A 20409-nucleotide genomic window follows, 5' to 3' on the forward strand; every position below is an offset into this window, starting at 1 on the left:
ACCTCACATTCACTCTGACTTTTGCATTGCACCTATCTTCCACCAAGGCTCCCAGTTGACTACTTTGAATATTGTATGCATCTTCCCTCAATGGCTCTCATTTCCCCAAACTACAAACTCTTCCCACCTTCTGAGATTTCTACTCACTTATCCAGGACACAGTTTCCTGGCTGCTGACAGACCAATACCCTGACTGACCATATAGAACAAAATACTGTGGATGCTGAAAATCTGAAGTTAAGACAGAAAGTGATGGAGAAACTCAGCAGGTTTGGCAGAATCCATGGAAAGAGAAACAGAATTAACATTTTGAGTCCAGTGTGACTCCAAAGAAAACGTTTTGAGTTTGGGTTGAAAACATTAACTTGGTTTTCTCCCCACAGATGCTGCCAGACCTGCTGAGTTTCTCCAAAAATTCCTGTTTTTGGCCCAGATAACCTAACATAGTTTTAGTGCAGCCTGTCATGTACAGCTTTATAGACTTGTGACAGAAATCACCCTAGTTTTCAAATGTGTATATGAAAGCAACATCATAAGGTGAAGACACGGTTCCTATGTTCCTGAATCTCTTTATTGTTCTCCACCTGTTTCCAACTCACCATTCAACAGTTTTCTTCCTCTTACCAAATGTTTATGAATTGAAATCCTTTCCCTCTTATTTCATGGTTTCCTTATGTGATTTGTACATCAATTATGTATATATTTTCCATTGAAGGTTACACATCAGGATCAAATGACATTGTTATAACTCAACCACTATTTTCAGTTCTATTCATCTTGCTACCAATAAGTTCTTTACCCTTTCCACTACTATAGGCAGTAGCATGGGTAAGTGACCATTTTCAAAACTATTTAGGCAAGTAACCTGATCAGAGTTAACAGTCTGCAAGGTTATGACAGAAACATTGTTTGATGATGTGAGTACTTGCTTATCAGGTTGTGAACTCTTAAGGGACTTCTAGTAATGCACATTTTTCTTTGTCTGGATCTCACTGACATTCCTCTGGTAACTACTGAGCAGAAGGAAGACAATGAACAATCACAGCCACTGCAGCAAGGAGATCAAGTAGAAGCAGTGAAGATTATTGTCCTAAAAGACCATAGAAGCCCAGAACAAAATTGCTATTGACCTCTGTGAAGCAGTGGATAAAGTGAGAGCATTTCACCAGGATGGATGTCCACAAATTGTGTTACTTCATTCAGAAAGACCAATAACCAATTGTCACAGCTAGGAGGGCATTAACTGTTGTGTTTAAGCTCACTACAGATTTCAACCCTTTCCCTTGCTGCAAGAGCAATATCAGCAACTTGAATCTGTGTGCAATTAATGCTTATATGTGTTCAGAAAGCTTGAATTATGTTTGGAGAAATGCAACGTGTATTGGCTGGATGTGGTCATGTGACCTCTACATCTGCTTAAGTGTCTTTCTGTACAGTTTGGCAGTTCCAGTTGCTGATGTCACTCTGGCAGCCTAGGATTTCTAGGCAAAGGGTTGGAACTGTAGTGGCACTTTCATCATGCAATCATATAGCAGGGAAGGTGAAAGTCCTCATCACTGCAAAGACACTGCAAACCAGGAACTGCACCTCACACTGTAATGCTGGATCATTATTACATAGAAAGGAAAGCTAACACCCTGTGTCTTGGCCTGAGAATTGGAGATGCAGGTGGACAAGCTGGTAGAGAGGAGGACAGTCCTTTATCTCAGTTAACCCCACTACCCACCAGCTGCTACACCAGCCAGCATGGGTTCAGATAGCATCCCGGGTTAATGTAGTCTCCTGCGTGTAGTGGACTCCCAGCAGTGCAGGAAAATGGTCAATAATCTGTGCTGTACAAGGGTAAGGGCTACTATCTTCTCTCTATCACATCACACTCAAAGGGTCATCACCCATTCTAACTCTAGCCCTGCATGCTCATCTCACCAAGTCTCATGACCACAACTCGCACTATTGCATGCATCATATCAGTCAATGGCCATCACCCACCTCATTCTCCCATATTCCTTACTCTTCATGCCTCCGCACTTCCTATTCATCTTGCTACCAATAAGTTCTTTACCCTTTCCACTACTATAAGCAGTAGCATGGGCAAGTGACCATTTTCAAAACTATTTAGGCACTCCTCACCGTCTCTCCTTCTCATGCATCAGCATTAACTGTCCGTCTACCCACTTCCATCACACTCAATTCTGCCACTACCCCATCACAAGAAAAGTTGACCCATTCCCCAAACAGTTGACTCCATAGCACCCCAACTGATCTACATCTAATCACTGGATTGGTTACACTGGACCTGCAGGACTGTCTGTATTACAATTCCTTTGATTGCCTGGATCTCACTGTATTATAGTCTAGCTCAGAGGAGCACAAAGGACATTGAGGGGTTTTGCAGGCTTTGAAGACATACATTGAATTCAGAATTAATGTTACTTATGAACAGTCCTTGTTGTATATTGAAGGTTAAGGAAATAGGGAAACTATTCATTAATATGTGACCGCACTGATACATCCAGCTGGATCTTATGAGTTTGGACAACTGAAAGATGATTTCATCAGAGATGGGACTCTCTAGGCATAAGAAGCTCCTGCAGTGAGAGCACACCTTGTGAGAGAGGAGAAACTTACTCTCAAGAATGCCATGTGCAGAGGCTTTGTTGTTGTCAATCACCAGATTGTGTGTATTGATGGGGGAACAGCCAAAGCTTTGCATTATGCTGAGAGAAATTGCAGTTCAAATAACAACAATCAACTGGAAAAAAAGAAACCTAGCTGCAGAAACATCAAGTACAGAGGGCAGAATCTAAGTATCGCAGAGGTCATTCATATAAAAGAAAAGGTAGCATGCCCAACAAGAAGCAATAGTTCTTCAACCTGCAAAAAGTTGAAACGTCTTGCTTACAGTACTAAGCTAGAAAGAAGCAAAACAACTACAGAAAGATGATTGCTGGGGAAATAATTCTAACAAAATATTCTACTTCATACAAACGATTGACATTGTCAAATCTAAAGGTATTGAAGACTGTTAGAATGATAACTAAAGTGATTGTGAAATGTCAGGTTGACACCACTGTGATGGCTATCTTTATGAGCTTCACAGAATTGTGTGAAATCTGTCATTATATTGTCCCAAATGCCCTTGAAAATAAGGTTGAGGGTGTATGATGGAACAATTCTCATCCCGAGAGAACAATGAAGCTGAAAGCCCAATGTAATTGGAAAAATAAAAAATCCCGAATTCCAGATAGTAAATGTTAACCAATTCAACTCATCTTAGCTGAAGCAAGTTTAAAACTTGGACTATTGACCCTAAACATGTCAGGAGGGATTTGCTTTGTTTTGCAGGCTTCTATAACAATGACTGCTGAAGAGTTGACCTTACAGTTTTCCAGGTTAATAGCACCTTAAAGTAGATGAGAGTGTGAGACCAACACACTGTTTGCCAAAGAGAGTCCCAGCCACCCTCAAATTCTCAAGTACAGCTTGAAAAATGAGACAGAAGAATTGGAAGAGAAAAACAGAAATTAAAAAACAATAATTCCAACAGACTGGATCAGCAGCTGGGTACCAATGAAATAACCTGTAAAACTAAAATTATATATGAATCCAAAGGCTCTCAGTAAAGCTTTGAAGTGACTTCACTAACCCTACCAACTATTGAAGAAACTTTGCCAGGACCTGCCAAAAAAAATAAATATTTTCTACCCTTAATGGTTACTAGCAAAGTGAACTGGATGGAAACAGTAGTTTTCCAATTACATTTTAGTGACCTTCCCAAAGTGAAAGCTATTGAGGATGATCTGCAAATCTTGGATGTGGAGACACTATGAAAGAAGCCATTTGCAGGCCATCCAAATCTTCTATGACTACTGGAAAGACTCTGGATAAACCTGAAGTTGAACAAGGAAATATGCAATTGAAGATGCCTGAAGCCAAGTACATAATCATGTGTTGACAGCAAAAGGACTTCACATAAATCTTGACAAGTGAGAGCTATAGCAGAGATGTAATTACCAAAACAGTGCAATGATTTGTTGGACTCACGAACTAGCAAAGCTTTCTAATGTCATCAGAATGTGAGCCTCTACACAATATTGGGGCACAGAATAAGAAATAGGTTTCACGAGAATCAAGCAACTAGTGATGACAAAACTGTACTGTTACTGTAATTTCAAGGGTGAAATCACCATGCAGTGCGATGCCAACAAAACAGGATGTTATTGGAATAGCTCTTAGGCAGTAAGGATAACTGGTTACATTTGTGCCCAGGGACATAAACACAAGCTGAACAATACTAAGCTCAGATAATGAATGAATGCCTACTTATTTTCTTTGCTTGTGAATATTTTAATTAATAACTGGGAGAGACAAAGTGACAGAGGAGTCCAACCACAAGCAATGTCAAAGTATCTTCCTCAAACTATCTGCTTTCTTTCTCCTCAAAAGCAAATGCAACAATTGTTACTTCTCTTGCAGAGATATCATATGGAAATGAAATACAAGCAAGGGAAACAGATGTAAATTCCAAACATGTTGTCGAAAACTACGCCACCAATGAAGAAGGTTGAAGATACTATAATACTTTCTGAAATCCTCCAGATTTAATGAGAAGCTACAGTTTAACATGATCTGAAAGTCATAAATCAAGCAAAAATTTGAAAGTGAAGTTTCTTACTCAAATCAAACAAGCCATGAAACAAGATGCAACTCTCCTGGTGCTATAGCAAGATGTGATGATAGGATGGGCTGAAAGCAGGAAGGACATACCTGTGCTTTTAAGAGCATATTATGTATACAGAAATGAAGTGCTAACCCAAGACTGGATTGTAGAATCTGGAAGGAGGATGAGAAAAGGGATGCTGATGTACATTCATGCAAACTATCAAAAAATTGAGGTACTCCAAGGAAGAGAAGAGTAGGGCTCCACTGACCAAACATGAGCAATGAGATTTAAGACCACATTGGCCAGTGCAGTGTTTGTAATAAATACCAAACCAAGCAAAATAAAGAGCCACTTATGATGCTTGACATCCTTGAGAGACCATAGATGAAATTACAACAAATCTCTTCATATTTGTAGGAACTGGTTACCGTGTCAATACTGACTAGTATTCTGTCCACTGAGAATTAGATTGTTTGATATCAATGATTACCAGTGAGACGTTAGAATTCTTGAAAGCATACTTCAGTCATTATGGCATTGTGATGAGTGACAATGGCATTCAATTCATAAGTACAGAGTTCAACACCATTATAAAGGATTGAGAAATTCAACACCATTCATCCACACTAACCCAGTCAAATGGAAAGGCTGAGGTAGTAGTGAAAATCATCAAAGAGATCATTTGAAAAATCAAGCAAATCCAGCATAGACGTAGACAAAACTGTCCCTGAGTGGAAAAATTACCCCAAGGAAGGCATGGAAAGTAGTCAAATCTAAAGACAAATGTCATAGTCTATAGTGTAACCCAGACTCTTTTGTTTTCAATGAGGAAAATCTACTGTAGCTAGAAGTATAAACTGGCACGACTAACAAATTCAAGGTGGAATGACAGAAAGCCAATTTTCAGTTTGATAGAATTATCAAGTCATTGCCAACCAGAGCATTAGAGAACCAGTTTGAGTGCAAATGTTCAAGTGTCAACATCAGCCAACTCACATGACAGCTTGGGATTTTTGTGAGCAGCTGTCAGCTCAATTGTGTGCAGTGAACATAGTACAGTACAGCACAGGAACAGGCCCTTCGACACATAAGACCATTGTAAACTAATGCTATCTGCCTGCACATGGTCTATATCCCTCTATTCCCTTGCCTGTTCATGTGTCTGTCTAAATGTCTTTTAAAATTGCTATTGTATCTGCTTCTACCACCTCCCCTGGCAGCACATACCAGGCTATTCTCCAGTCTTCTGGGATCTTGCCTCTGACTAAAGAGTATACAGAGATCTCTGTCAAAGCCTTGCTGCCCTCAGTGTCCTCAGCGTAAAAAAACTTGCCTCGCACATTTCCTTTAAACTTATCCCCTTTCACCTTGAACCTATGCCCTCCAGTATTTGATATTTCCTCCCTAGAAAAAAGTCACTCTTCAGCCTCTGACACTCTAGCGAAAACAAATCAAGTTTGTCCAAACTCTGTTTATAAATAAAGCACTCTAATCCAGGCAATATCCTGGCAATATCCAAAGCCTCAACATCCTTCCTATAATGTGGTGATCAGAACTGCACACAATACTCCAAATGTAGCCTAATTAAAGTTTTATCCAGGTGCAACATGACTTACCAACTTTTATACTCAATCCCCTGACCGGAGAAGACAAAGATGTCAAATGCCTTCTTTCCCACTTTATTAATTTGTGTTGCAACTTTCAGAGAGCTATGGAGTTGCACTCCAAGATCCCTCAGTCTATCAATGCTCATAAGGTCCTGCCATTTAGTTTATACCTTCCTCTTGCATTTGACCTCCCAAAATGCTTCACCATTAAACTCCATCTGCCATTTCTCCGCCCAACTTTCCAATTGATCTATATCCTGCTGTAACCTCTGACAACTTTCCTCACTATCCACAACTCCAGCAATTTCCATGTCACCTGCAAACTTATTAATCATACCTCTTACATTTTTATCCAAATTATTTTTATATATTACAAAAACAAAGCTCCAAGCACTGATTCTGCTGGAACACAAATGGTCATAGACCTACAGTTAGAAAAACACCCTGTACAGTCACCCTCTATCTTTGAAGCCAATTTTGTATCTAACTTATCAACTCACCGTGGATAAATGGCAATCTTCTAGACCAGCCTACCATGAGGGACCTTGTCAAATGCTTCAGTAAATCCATGTACACAACATCCACTGCCCCACGCTCATCAATCATCTTTGTCGCTACCTATATCAAGTTTGTTAGCTAAGACCTCCTCTGCACAAAGCCATTCTGACTATCCCTAATAAGTCCATTCCCTTCCAAATGCAAGTAAATCCTGTCTCAAAGAAATTTCTCTAATAATTTTCCTACCACTGATGTAAGTCTTACCAGCCTATAATTTACCGTATTTTCTAAGTTGCCTTTCTTAAACAAACAACATTGGCTATTCTGCAGTCTTCTGGGATCTTGCTTCTGGCTAAAGAGTATACAGAGATCTCTGTCAAGACCTTGCTGCCCTCAGTGTCCTGGATAAGACCATAAGACCATAAGACATAGGAGTGGAAGTAAGGCCATTCGGCCTATCGCGTCCACTCTGCCATTCAATCATGGCTGATGGGCATTTCAACTCCACTTACTCGCATTCTCCCCATAGCCCTTAATTCCTTAATTCCTTGTGACATCAAGAATTTATCAATCTCGGCCTTGAAGACATTTAGCGTCCCGGCCTCCACTGCACTCTGCAGCAATGAATTCCACAGGCCCACCACTCTCTGGTTGAAGAAATGTCTCCGCATTTCTGTTCTGAATTTACCCCCTCCAATTCTAAGGCTGTGTCCACGGGTCCTAGTCTCCTCGCCTAACGGAAGCAATTTCCTAGAGTCCACCCTTTCCAAGCCATGTATTATCTTGTAAGTTTCAATTAGATCTCCCCTTAATCTTCTAAACTCCAATGAATACAATCCCAGGATCCTCAGCCGTTCCTCATATGTTAGACCTACCATTCCAGGGATCATCCGTGTGAATCTCTGCTGGACATGCTCCAGTGCCAGTATGTCCTTCCTGAGGTGTAGGGACCAAAACTGGACATAGTACTCCAAATGGGGCCTAACCAGAGCTTTATAAAGTCTCAGTAGCACAACGGTGCTTTTATATTCCAACCCTCTTGAGATAAATGACAACATTACATTTGCTTTCTTAATCACAGACTCAACCTGCATGTTTACCTTTAGAGAATCCTCGACTAGCACTCCCAGATCCCTTTGTACTTTGGCTTTATGAATTTTCTCACCGTTTAGAAAGTAGTCCATGCTTGTATTCTTTTTTCCAAAGTGCAAGACCTTGCATTTGCTCACATTGAATTCCATCAGCCATTTCCTGGACCACTCTCCCAAACTGTCTAGATCCTTCTGCAGCATCCCCACTTCCTCAGTACTACCTGTCTGTCCACCTAACTTCATATCATCGGCAAACTTCGCTAGAATGCCCTCAGTCCCTTCATCCAGATCATTAATATATAACGTGAACAGCTGCAGCCCTAACACTGAACCCTGCGGGACACCACATGTCACCGGCTGCCGTTCCGAAAAAGAACTTTTTATCCCAACTCTCTGCCTTCTGTCAGACAGCCAATCCTCAATCCATCCCAGTAGCTCACCTCGAACACCATGGGCCCTCACCTTGCTCAGCCGCCTCCCGTGTGGCACCTTATCAAAGGCCTTTTGGAAGTCTAGATAGACCACATCCACTGGTTTTCCCTGGTCTAACCTACTTGTCACGTCTTCAAAGAATTCCAACAGGTTTGTCAGGCACGACCTCCCCTTACTAAATCCATGTTGACTTGTTCTAATCCAACCCTGCTCTTCCAAGAATTTAGAAACCTCATCCTTAATGATGGATTCTAGAATTTTACCAACAACCGAGATTAGGCTAATTGGCCTATAATTTTCCATCTTTTGTCTTGATCCTTTCTTGAACAAGGGGTTACAACAGCGATCTTCCAATCATCCAGGACTTTCCCTGACTCCAGTGACTTTTGAAAGATCTCAACCATCGCCTCTGCTATTTCCTCAGCCACCTCCCTCAGAACTCTAGGATATAGCCCATCGGGGCCAGCAGATTTATCAATTTTAAGACCTTTTAGTTTTTCTAGCATTTTCTCTTTTGTAATGACAATCATACTCAACTCAGCCCCCTGACTCCCTTTAATTGTTGGGATATTACTCATGTCTTCCACTGTGAAGACTGATGCAAAATACTTATAAGTTCTCCTGCTATTTCCTTATCTCCCATCACTAGGCTTCCAGCATCAGTTTGAAGTGGCCCAATGTCTACTTTTGCCTGTCGTTTGTTTCTTATGTATTGAAAGAAACTTTTACTATCATTTCTAATATTACTGGCTAGCCTATCTTCATATTTGATCCTCTCCTTCCTTATTTCTCTCTTTGTTATCCTCTTTTTTTTTTAGCCTTCCCAATCTTCTGATTTCCCAGTGCTCTTGGCCACTTTATAGGATCTCTCTTTTTCTTTAATACATTTCCTGACTTCCTTTGTCAGCCATGGCTGTCTAATCCCTCCCCGGATAATCTTTCTTTTCTTGGGGATGAACCTCTATACAGTGTCCTCAATTTTACCCACAAACTCCTGCCATTTTTGCTCTACTGTCTTCCCTGCTAGGCTCTGCTTCCAGACTATTTTCGTCAGTTCCTCTCTCATGCCCTCATAATTACCTTTATTTAACTGCAACACCATTACATTCGATTTTGCCTTCTCTCTTTCAAACTGCAGACTGAACTCTACCATATTATGATCGCTGCTTCCTCAGTGTTCCCTTTCAGATTTTTTATTAAGTCTAGTTCATTACATAGCACTAGGTCCAGAACAGCCTGCTCCCTTGTGGGCTCCGTGACAAACTGTTCCAAAAAGCCATCCTGTAAGCATTTCATGAATTCCCTTTCTTTGGATCCACTGGCAACATTATTTACCCAGTCCAGCTGCATATTGAAGTCTCCCATGATCACTGTGACCTTGCCTTTCTGACATGCCTTCTCTATTTCCCAGTACATGTTGTGCCCCTGGTCCTGACCACTGTTAGGAGGTCTGTACATAACTCCCATTATGGTTTTTTTGCCTTTGTGGTTCCTCAATTCCATCCACACAGACTCCACATCATCTGACGCTATGTCATTCAGTGCCATAGATTTAGTTTTGTTCTAAACTAACAAGGCAACCCCGCCCCCTCTCCCTCCTCCCTGTCTTTTCGATAACTTGAAAATCCTTGGATGTTTAACTGCCAGTCCTGACCCCCCTGTAACCATGTCTCTGTGATGCCTACCACATCATAATCATGCACGATGATCTGTGCCATTAGTTCATCTGCTTTGTTACGAATGCTACGAGCATTCAGGTAAAGTGCCTTAATGCTAACTTTCTTATCATTAGAGATTTTGGAAGTCATAAGATGTCCTAAGTTATCCTTCCTTTTTGCTGCATTCCCAGTCTGCCTCAAGTTTAAATCCGCCTGCACACATGCTATCCTGCTGCTTATCTTTCCATTGAACTCCATACTCCCTCTCGCTTTCACTTTCCCTTCCCCCCAACTCATAAATTTAAAGTCCTACTGACCACCCTATTTATCCTCTTCGCTAGAATATTGGTACCTGATCGGTTCAGGTGAAGACCGTCCCAACGGTACAGATCCTCCCGGTTCTAAAACTGATGCCAATGCCCCATGAAGTGGAATCCCTCTTTCCCACACTAATGCCTAAGCCACGTGTTTACTTCCCTAACTTTCTTATCCCTATGCCAATTGACATGTGGTTCGGGCAGTAATCCAGACATTATGACTCTTGAGGACCTGTACTTCAATTTCCTTCCTATGCTTGATAATCCCCATACAGGTCCTCCACCCTAGCTTTGCCTGTGTTGTTAGTCCCAACATGGACCACAACAACTGGATCCTCCCCCTCCCACTCCAATATCCTTTCAATAGATCCCATCAAGCCTTGGGTATTATCTGTCTTTAATGTTTTTCAAGATACCCAACAGCTCCTTCTTCTTATTATTGACATGACCTGGAATATCAACATATCCTCCCTCCCTAATCTTATTAAGATCCACGTCCTTCTCTCCCTTCTACAGTACTGGACATTTTAATCCTCTATTTTCCAAGGTTTTGTAACTAAAGAAGCTGTCCCTAGATAGCTTTGTACTCAAGATGGTGCTGTAAGTGGCAATGTATACACTTTTCACTGTACTCATTGGGTATATGTGACAATAAATGCTAATTCTAATTCTAAATTGTAACAGAACATCATTCCAAATCTATGGATGACTGACTTCTGCTATTATCTTACCACATGACCCTCAGTACAATTCTGTTGCATTCATAAATCACTAGTGCTTGAACCACATTAGTTAACCTCAGATATGACATCATGAGTAGCGCATTGTGGAGATTTTTTTTAGATTCCCTACAGTGTGGAAACAGGCCCTTCAGCCCAACTATTCCACACAGACCATCTGAAGAGTTACCCACCCAGGCCCATTCCCCCTAACTAACACACCTAACTCTACGGGCAATTTAGCATGACCAATTCATCTAACCGCACATCTTTGGACTGTGGGAGGAAACCAGAGCACCCGGAGGAAACCCACACAGACACGGGGAGAATATGCAAACTCCACACAGACAGTCGCCCGAGGCTGGAATTGAACCCAGGTCCCTCGCACTGTGAGGCTGTAGTGCTAACCACCAAGTACTAACCAGGCCTGAGTCTGCTTAGCTTCCAAGATCAGATGAGATCAGGCGTTTTCAGACTAGTATGGCCGTAGGCCTTCCTCGCCACTGTACTTGCTTTCTTAGCTACTGCAACTACACTTTCATGTCACGTTTTAATTTCTTACACTCTTTATCTATGCGCAAGTGAAAACCTGTTAATTCAGGGACAAGGATGATATTAACAGAATTGAGTGATGGCTTCTCTCAGAGTCTGAATAAAGCTATAGTCATATTCATGGGTCATTTAGAACCCTTATTCAACAGACAATTGAAATCCTTAAGGAAAGATTCCTTACCCTTAAGCCTCAAAGATAAAGGGTGGATAGGCAATTAAAATTGCCCAGCATATGCTAGAAGCTGACTACAGGTTTTAGTCTCTCCATTAAGCAGGTGGAAAAGATCCAAACCGGCTGGGTCTTGTTTTTACATTTGTAAATTTGGATCCATTTATGTCATTGACACTCAACTACAATTTAAACTGTACAACCTGATCAGGAAGCTGCATTGGCTTTCCTTTCAGATGAAAACAGCAGGGAAGTGGATTGTGGCTGAACGAGGCCAAAACAGGTCAGTATTTTTAGCTTCCTGGCAGTTATACCAACTACCTACTTAATGCCATTGCAATTTACTGCTGCATTCTGCCTGGAACAAGTTGATGTCATCTTGTCCGAGTTGAAAGAAACATGGCTCTTAAAACCAGCTGGATTTCATTCCCTTACAGGTGGGTAGAAAACCAACCTGTCAGGATGATCTCCTACAGAAATCTATTGACAGTTATAATCCAGGCCACACTAATTTGCATTTGTAACTTGACAATAGTTGATTTTGTTAAACCCAGGAATAGAGATATTGTTAAATCTCTGTCTCCCCTATTCTGCATACTCTTGTTTTTGCTTTATGTAAAATGATTTCAAACTTTAACAAATTTAACTCAGTTCATTTTGCTTCGAACCCTGAATTATTAAAGGAGGTTGAACATGACAATGAACAAAGTGATTGAGGGTCAAAAAGAAACAAGTGTAATGCATAGAAAATTATAGTAATTATCAGCACACTGTCTTTCACTGGAAAATAATATAAAATTGTTAAATTGTATCCTCTAACTTGTCCTTGGGTGACTAAAGATTTTTGCATAAAATTTGAGATTTAAATAATGAATATTTTCCAAGCTCTTGAGCAGATAAAAGTGAATATATGTGAATATTTATTTTCTTTGTACAAATTGTATTAAGCATTAATAACGTCTTAACCTTAAGGGAGTAGAATCTGATATTGGTTCTAATTATTCACAGACATAATGTAATCCTAGCTCTTGTGTGAAAGCCACAAATTGAACCAAATATTGCATGTAGAGCATTTTTTTTGGAATAGAGCCAGTATAAAGAACTCTGGCTATTATCAATGCTTGTGCTAACTTGCCCTAGTCTCCACAGTATTGTAAGTATAGGACAAACATGGGAGGCTTTTTAACACAATTGACATGATAATAGTCCTTTATGAATTATAGCTAATTACTTTCAAGGTAAGGAGAAGCCAACTGGACCAAGCAAATGAGGATATGTTAACCTAAGCAACATAGTAAATAGCATATTTTAATTTTTTGCTAAATTTTCAACCTAAAGGTTCAAAGGACAGTAAAATATCTATAATAAGTATTTAAAAAGAAAATGTAAATGCAGGAAATCTGAAATAGAAACAGGAAAGTTTGTGAATATATAATCTGTGTTATCAAACCTGTTGAAATGTTTCCAGTACTCTATTTTAATTAGGAATCTAATAACATTGTAATATGATGACAGAAATGCTTAACTTCTGTGAAATTCATCTGAGCACTGTTTTAAGAGTAGAGGTGACTAAACTGACTTTTTCAAATCAATGGTGTACTTGTGCTGCTATCTGGATGCTGCAAGTCCATCCCACTAGCAAATCTGATCCTGCTGTAAATCATAGGGTTAAATTTAATTCCCTAGATGGAAACAGTTTAGAAAAGTAACAATTCAGTGAGCACTGTGAGGAGATTCAGCCTATTTATTTTTACAGATGGATCTCAAAAATATTGTGCAATTTATAACCCCCCTGAATCTCGGCAAAATTAAGGAGTGGTTAGCATGTGGGTGTGGCCTTTTGGAAATCAATTGACTGACTTCTGCTTGGTCTGAAGAAATTGGTCCACAACAAAAGATGTGGTTAAGTTATGAGGTTTTGAAGAAGGGGTGAGAAACGTGAAACATGGTAACCTGTTTGTGAGACATGGAGAAACACTGTTGCATCCTTGTTGCTTTTGTCTGTGTCTTTATTCCAAGGTGGATGTTATGATCCAGTAGAAACTGTTAATATTTAGACAGAGAGCCAAATGCCCAGTAATTAACTGGATGACCACATTTTAAATCTCACATTTTAAAATAAAACAAGCTTTATTGCATCTATTGGATATATTGTCACAATGTTGGTCATTTTACAAGACCACTATGCCCTTGAGCTTTGTTTTCCAGAAAGGGGATAATTGGCCAGGCTCCAAATAGGAGAAAGTGAGGACTGCAGATGCTGGAGATCAGAGCTTAAAAATGTGTTGCTGGAAAAGCACAGCAGGTCAGGCAGCATCAAAGGAGCAGGAGAATCGACATTTCGGGCATAAGCCCTTCTTCAGGAATGAGTAGGGTGTGCCAAGCAGGCTAAGATAAAAGGTAGGGAGGAAGGACTTGGGGGAGGAGCGTTGGGAATGCAATAGGTGGAAGGAGGTTAAGGTGAGGGTGATAGGCCGGAGAGGTCGGGAAGAAGATTGCAGGTCAAGAAGGCGGTGCTGAGTCTGAGGGTTGGGACTGAGAAAAGGTGGGGGAATGGGAAATGAGGAAGCTGGAGAAATCTGCATTCATCCCTTGTGGTTGGAGGGTTCCTAGGTGGAAGATGAGGCGCTCATCCTCCAGGCGTTGTGTTGCCATAGTCTGGTGATGGAGGAGGCCAAGGACCTGCATGTCCTTGGCGGAGTGGGAAGAGGTGTTAAAGTGTTCAGCCACGGGGCGGTTGGGTTGGTTGGTGCAGGTGTCCCAGTGGTGTTCTCTGAAACATTCCGCAAGTAGGCGGCCTGTCTCCCCAATGTATAGGAGGCCACATAGTGTGCAGCGGATACAATAAATGATGTGTGTGGAGGTGCAGGTGAATTTCTGATGGATATAGAAGGATCCCTTGGTGCCTTGGAGGGAAGTGAGGGGGGAGGTGTGGGAGGTGTGGTCCTCCCTACCTTTTATCTTAGCCTACTTGGCACACCCTCCTCATTCCTGAAGAAGGGCTTATGCCTGAAACGTCAATTCTCCTGCTCTTTTGATGCTGCCTGACCTGCTGCACTTTTCCAGCAACACATTTGATTCAGTTCAGCAGCAGTGTGTGTGAAGAAAGGTTGCTGGATCTCACCCTCCTTCTGCCCTTCTGACTTCATAACCTGTCAGCCTAGTTTGGTTCATTTTTACTCTTTGTGCTAAGGAATGTCGTTCAGGGGATTGTTGCAAGTATTTTCAGAACAGCATCATTATGTTGGGCTGGTCTGTTTGGTTTTGGATAGGACACGTTATCTGGTGATCCATTTTTTGTTCTTTGTGTTCATCCTGTAATTTTGTAAATAAATTCTGTTTGTTTAAAACTTGGCAGTCGAATCAGCTAATTCACTCCAGGAATATCCCCTATACACTTACATAACACAAATAGCAAATCTATGGTCTGGGCTACCTGCTTTAAAATGTTTGAGGGGTCGGGCCTGATCAATAATAATATAAACTTAAAGAAAACAAGTGCTAATAACAGCAATAATTTATAACTATGTTTTAAGAATCCAAGTTCTCTTAACTTATAAATTCTTAAAGGTTCATACTCCTCTTCAGGAACTAACCCAATAGCGTTAGACCTCCTGATTTCACTTTAAGGATTGACTAGATAAAATAACAACTTTATTACTTTTCCTGGGGGCTAGCAGGCAATAAGATCGCTTTTCTTTAAAAAAAATCATAAAATCTTGTGATTAGTTCCTACTGCTACAGTAAAAATTTGTCAATTACATCTTGATTGGAGAGAGCTACATCCCCATATTAAAAAGAACTTAAAGTATTATTAATACTGACTAAGAAAGTTGAAAAGGTGGGAAATGGTTCAATTCTTCTCACGTAGCTTTGGTGGAATCCATATGGAATTTATCAGAGCCAAAAACAATTAGAGTCATAGAGATATACAGCATGGAAACAGACCCTTCAGTCCAACCCGTCCATGCCGACCAGCTATCCCAACCCAATCTAGTCCCAGCTGCCAGCACCTGGCCCATATCCCTCCAAACCCTTCCTATTCATATACCCATCCAAATGCCTCTTAAATGTTGAAATTGTACCAGCCTCCACCACTTCCTCTGGCAGCTCATTCCATACACATACCACCCTCTGTGTGAAAACATTGCCCCTTAGGTCTCATTTATACCTTTCCCCTCTCACCCTAAATCTATGCCCTCTAGTTCTGGACTCCCCAACCTCAGGGAAAAGACATTGTCTATTTACCCTATCCATGCCCCTCATAATTTTGTAAACCTCTGTAAGGTCACCCCTCAGCCTCTGACGCTCCAGGGAAAACAGCCCCAGCCTGTTCAGCCTCTCCCTATAGCTCAGATCCTCCAACCCTGGCAACATCCTTGTAAATCTTTTCTGAACCCTTTCAAGTTTCACAACATCTTTCTGATAGGAAGGAGACCAGAATTGCATGCAATATTCCAACAGTGGCCTAACCAATGTCCTGTATAGCCATAACATGACCTCCCAACTCCTGTACTCAATACTCTGACTAATAAAAAAAAGCATACCAAATGCCTTCTTCACTATCCTATCTACCTGCGACTCCACTTTCAAGGAGCTATGAACCTGCACTCTAAGTCTCTTTGTTCAGCAACACTCCCTAGGACCTTATCATTATGTGTATAAGTGCTGCTAAGATTTGCTTTCCCAAAATGCAGCACATCGCTTGTATCTGAATTAAACTCCATCTGCCACTTCTCAGCCCATTGGCCCATCTGGTCAAGATCCTGTTGTAATCTGAGGTAACCCTCTTCGCTGTCCAATACACCTCCAATTTTGGTGTCATCTGCAAACTTACTAACTGTACCTCTTATGCTCACATCCAAATCATTTATGTAAATGGCAAAAAGTAGGGGACCCAGCACCGATCCTTGTGGCACTCCACTGGTCACAGGCCTCCCGTCTGAAAAACAACCCTCGACCCTACCCTCTGTCTTCTACCTTTGAGCCAGTTCTGTATCCAAATGTCTAGTTCTCCCTGTAGTCTGTGAACTCTAACCTTGCTAATCAATCTCCCATGGGGAACCTTGTCGAACACCTTACTGAAGTCCATATGTATCACATCTACCGCTCTGCCCTCATCGATCCCCTTTGTTATTTCTTCAAGACACTCAATCAAGTTTGTGAGACATGATTTCCCATGCACAAAGCCATGTTGACTATCCCTAATCAGTCCTTGCCTTTCCAAGTACATGTACATCCTGTCCCTTAGGCTTCCCTCCCATCGACGTCAGGCTCACTTGTCTGTAGTTTTCTGGCTTGTCCTGCTGGGGAAAGAAATGTAGTTCTGAAAGCTAATTTTAAAGGACTAAATTCAATTCAGTGTTCTTTGCATCATAGTTCCATTTCTTTGATCAGACACTTACCCTCACACAGGCAATCCATTTCTTCCATCTCCAGAATTCTCTTTTCACCTGTATTTTCCTTTCTTGGCCCTTACTCTGTAGACCTTTTACTTACAGTAGTCTAATCCCTTAGAACTTTCACACATAATCTTGATTTCTATTCAATCCAGCAGCCTGGCACTAAATTAGCTTGCCAATTTAATTGTTTGAGTTGAAAACAATGGCACTGGAAAAGCACAGCAGCTCAGGTGGCATCCTAGGAGCAGGAACTCACATTCCTGATGAAGGGCTTATGCTCTTTTGCTCCTGCTCCTCGAATTCTGCCTGACCTGCTGTGCTTTTCCAGCTCCACACTTTTCAACCCTGACTCTCCAGCATCCGCAGTCCTCACTTTCTCCATTTTAATTGTTTGCTCCACTTCCATTTCATTCTCTCTGCCCTCAGTGTCTTCTAATGTTCCAATGAAGTTCATCAGAAGTTCAAGAAATGGTATTACATTGTTTAATTTGACAGTTTACAACCTTTCAGATGTGACATGGAGTACATTATATTTTTCCAGACAGCAAGTGTCAGTAATGGTTCTGTAATTGCCATTGATATCTTGTCTAGACCACTCTTTTGTTATAGCACAATCCAGCATCATGCCTTTTGCCTTACACCATGTCCCCTTTGTCATTTAATCTCCTCTTAATTTACGAATTACAGATTTTACTAATCTTACCATTTTTTTTTCTCCCCTCCCTTAGTGTTTTTTTAACAAACAACGTATGTTTGATTTCTTCTAGTTATGATAAAATGTTATAGGGCGGAATCTTGATGAGGTGTTATGAATCTCACCTGCCAGATGTAGAGCTGGGAACCACCAATTAGACAGTAGCAAGGCAACCGTTGGGCCTTTCCCGAGGATCAAGACCTGGGAATGGAAGCCCTGCCCAGTGAGAGCTTTTGACCAAACAGAGACCAACAGATCTTGCACTCAATAGCACCACAGAGGAGATGGTGGCTGCTGATGAAGAGCAGCCCTGTAATCCTAGGTTTGTGAAGGGCTCAGGCCCGAGAAAAGTGATGCAAGGGGTGAGGTTCTCAGACTCGAAGTGAGGACAACCAGGGCAGAGGAACCTGGTGTCCAGTTCTTTGAACTGGTCTGTGATCAAGCACCATCCCCTATTCACAACCCCCTCCTTCTCCCTATTAGCAGAGTAAACTGTGAAGGCCAGACACTCTGAATGTATCACTGTTCTAAAGAATGGTAGTCTCATACAGGTCATATCCAGCTGTTACCAAACTACTAAACACTGGATTAAGAATTGAATGTGCTGAAGAAGTGCAGCATCTGTGGAGAGAGAAGTTAGTGCTTCAAGTCCGAAATAACATTAACCCTGTTTCTCTTCCCAAGTGTTTCTCCAGTGCTGTTGAGCTGCTATAGACTGACCAAGTCTCTGAAACGTACAGAAGCATGGGGATAACTGCAGCCACCCCATAAATCATGACCCAGTCTCCATTTCTTAATACCTTGTCTGGCTTAGTCTCAGTATAATCCTGGTCTGAAGTGAAATTGAAAAAGCCATCTGATAAACACAAAGCCACTGGAGCAGAGGTAATTCCTGCTGAAACTTTGAAATAAATGGGAAATCCACTTCTGACACAACTGCATAAATTCATATCCCTCATCTGGGTACCAAAGCATCGCAGGCATTATCAAATTACTATATTTAAGAAGGGCTCCAGCGAATTGATGGAACATCGGAGGAATCTCCATGTTACCTGCTCCATAGGAGATTTGTCTGGCAAGCTGGATTCGTCAGACATCTATTCTGATTTCCATGTCCCTCAAACTATAGCGATCAGCAAGCTTAGTCAGATAGAAAGCTAAATTTTTTTGAGGCAAGTTGGGCCATTAACAAGGCATTTAGCAAACAATAGTCCCCCAATTTGGCAACTTGTCACACTGCTTGTGAAAAGTGAGCTGTTCCTAAAATTGTGATTAACCTCACTGGACCGCTCATCTAATTCTGTCATATATCTCACCATAGTTGCTCAGATCCCTATAAGATTCCATCCTTATTCTTTCAATGAAATCTTAATGGAAAAGTCAAAGGGTTGTGATCCACATAAATAATAATCTCTGCAGTCGTTTGATATGTAGCTTTCAAAATGCTGTCAATACAAAATTTTATTTTCCACTGGTGAATCCTTCCATTGGCTTGACATTTAGTTTGTGAGTAAATGACTGCTTTTCTCACCTTCCTGGAACAATATTGCACCAATGCCAATGTCTCTAGCATCAACAGCCAGCTTAAATTGCTTTGCATCATTGCACGAAGTCAATGGCTCACTGACATTCTTTTGTCCATCCGAATTTCTTGCCTTTATTTAACAAGCCAGTACTCTTGAAATTTGGGGCCAACTTCAAATAAAATCCACTTATGCCAATTTATTTCAAAACTTGTGTTTTTTATTTCATCAAAGGGAATTCCAATGTAAACCATGCTTTTGATTCCCAAGGTGTAAGTTGACCTTCTTCTGCAGTGAGGCCTAAATAAGTCACTTTTGCTTTGGCAAACTTACTTTTGGAAAAATTAAGACCATATTTGTTCTTTGTAATGACCAAACAAATTGATAAATTGATTATGTGCAATAATTTATTCCAGAGCTGTTCTTCACTTCTTTGAACATTTGAGGCATAAAATTTGAACCTTGATTTGATTATATTTCTTTAAGTAATCCATATCTTGGACAAGAAACCTAAGATTCAGTCCTTTCTTGGACATACGTAGGACATCATTTGCCATAGTATATTTGCTCATGTGATTTGACCAATATATATGTTTATTTAAATCATCTTTGACGTGGTACTACTTTTTGAAGCCCTATGGATCAGGCACATTATTAATTTAAAGCCATTGTTGCTTCTTAGCTCCGTTCAAACTGATTCTACATCTAGATTTTATGAGCCAATATCCTTTCTCACCGTTGTGTCCTTAACTAACAGAACGCCAACTTCTATTTCTTTTTGGCTGTCTTTCCTAAATATTAAATACTCTTAGATGTTTAGTTCCTAGCATTGGTTACCTTGCAGCCAAATCTCTGCAGTTACTATCATAATGTGGCTATGAGCAAAATATTGCACTGTTAATTCATCTACCTTATTGCAAATACTCTGTGCACTCAGATACATTCAGACTTATCTTGTTAACATGTCAACGTATCTGTTTTTGTACTCTGGCCTATTTGCAACTAGTTTGTGTTTCCTCAAAAAAATCAAATCCACGGTAGCTCACTGTTTACAAGCAATAATAATGTATTGATTGGTATGAAA

General features: G+C 40.8%; 1 protein-coding gene across 2 annotated transcripts in view; it reads left to right on the forward strand.

The window, feature by feature from the left end:
- Nucleotides 1-20409, forward strand: part of LOC140492068 (neuropeptide Y receptor type 6-like) — a 37109-nt gene that overhangs the window by 12145 nt on the left and 4555 nt on the right. The window contains exon 1 of one of the 2 annotated variants that reach the window (XM_072590744.1): nucleotides 12102-12143. The exons of the other annotated variant lie outside the window; for it this stretch is intronic. The gene's annotated coding sequence lies outside the window, so the exon portion shown is untranslated. Of the gene's footprint in view, nucleotides 1-12101; nucleotides 12144-20409 lie in introns of those variants that run through there. 2 annotated transcript variants of the gene reach the window in all.

Source organism: Chiloscyllium punctatum, chromosome 20, assembly GCF_047496795.1.
Source record: "Chiloscyllium punctatum isolate Juve2018m chromosome 20, sChiPun1.3, whole genome shotgun sequence".
Classification (NCBI taxonomy): Eukaryota; Metazoa; Chordata; class Chondrichthyes; order Orectolobiformes; family Hemiscylliidae; genus Chiloscyllium; species Chiloscyllium punctatum.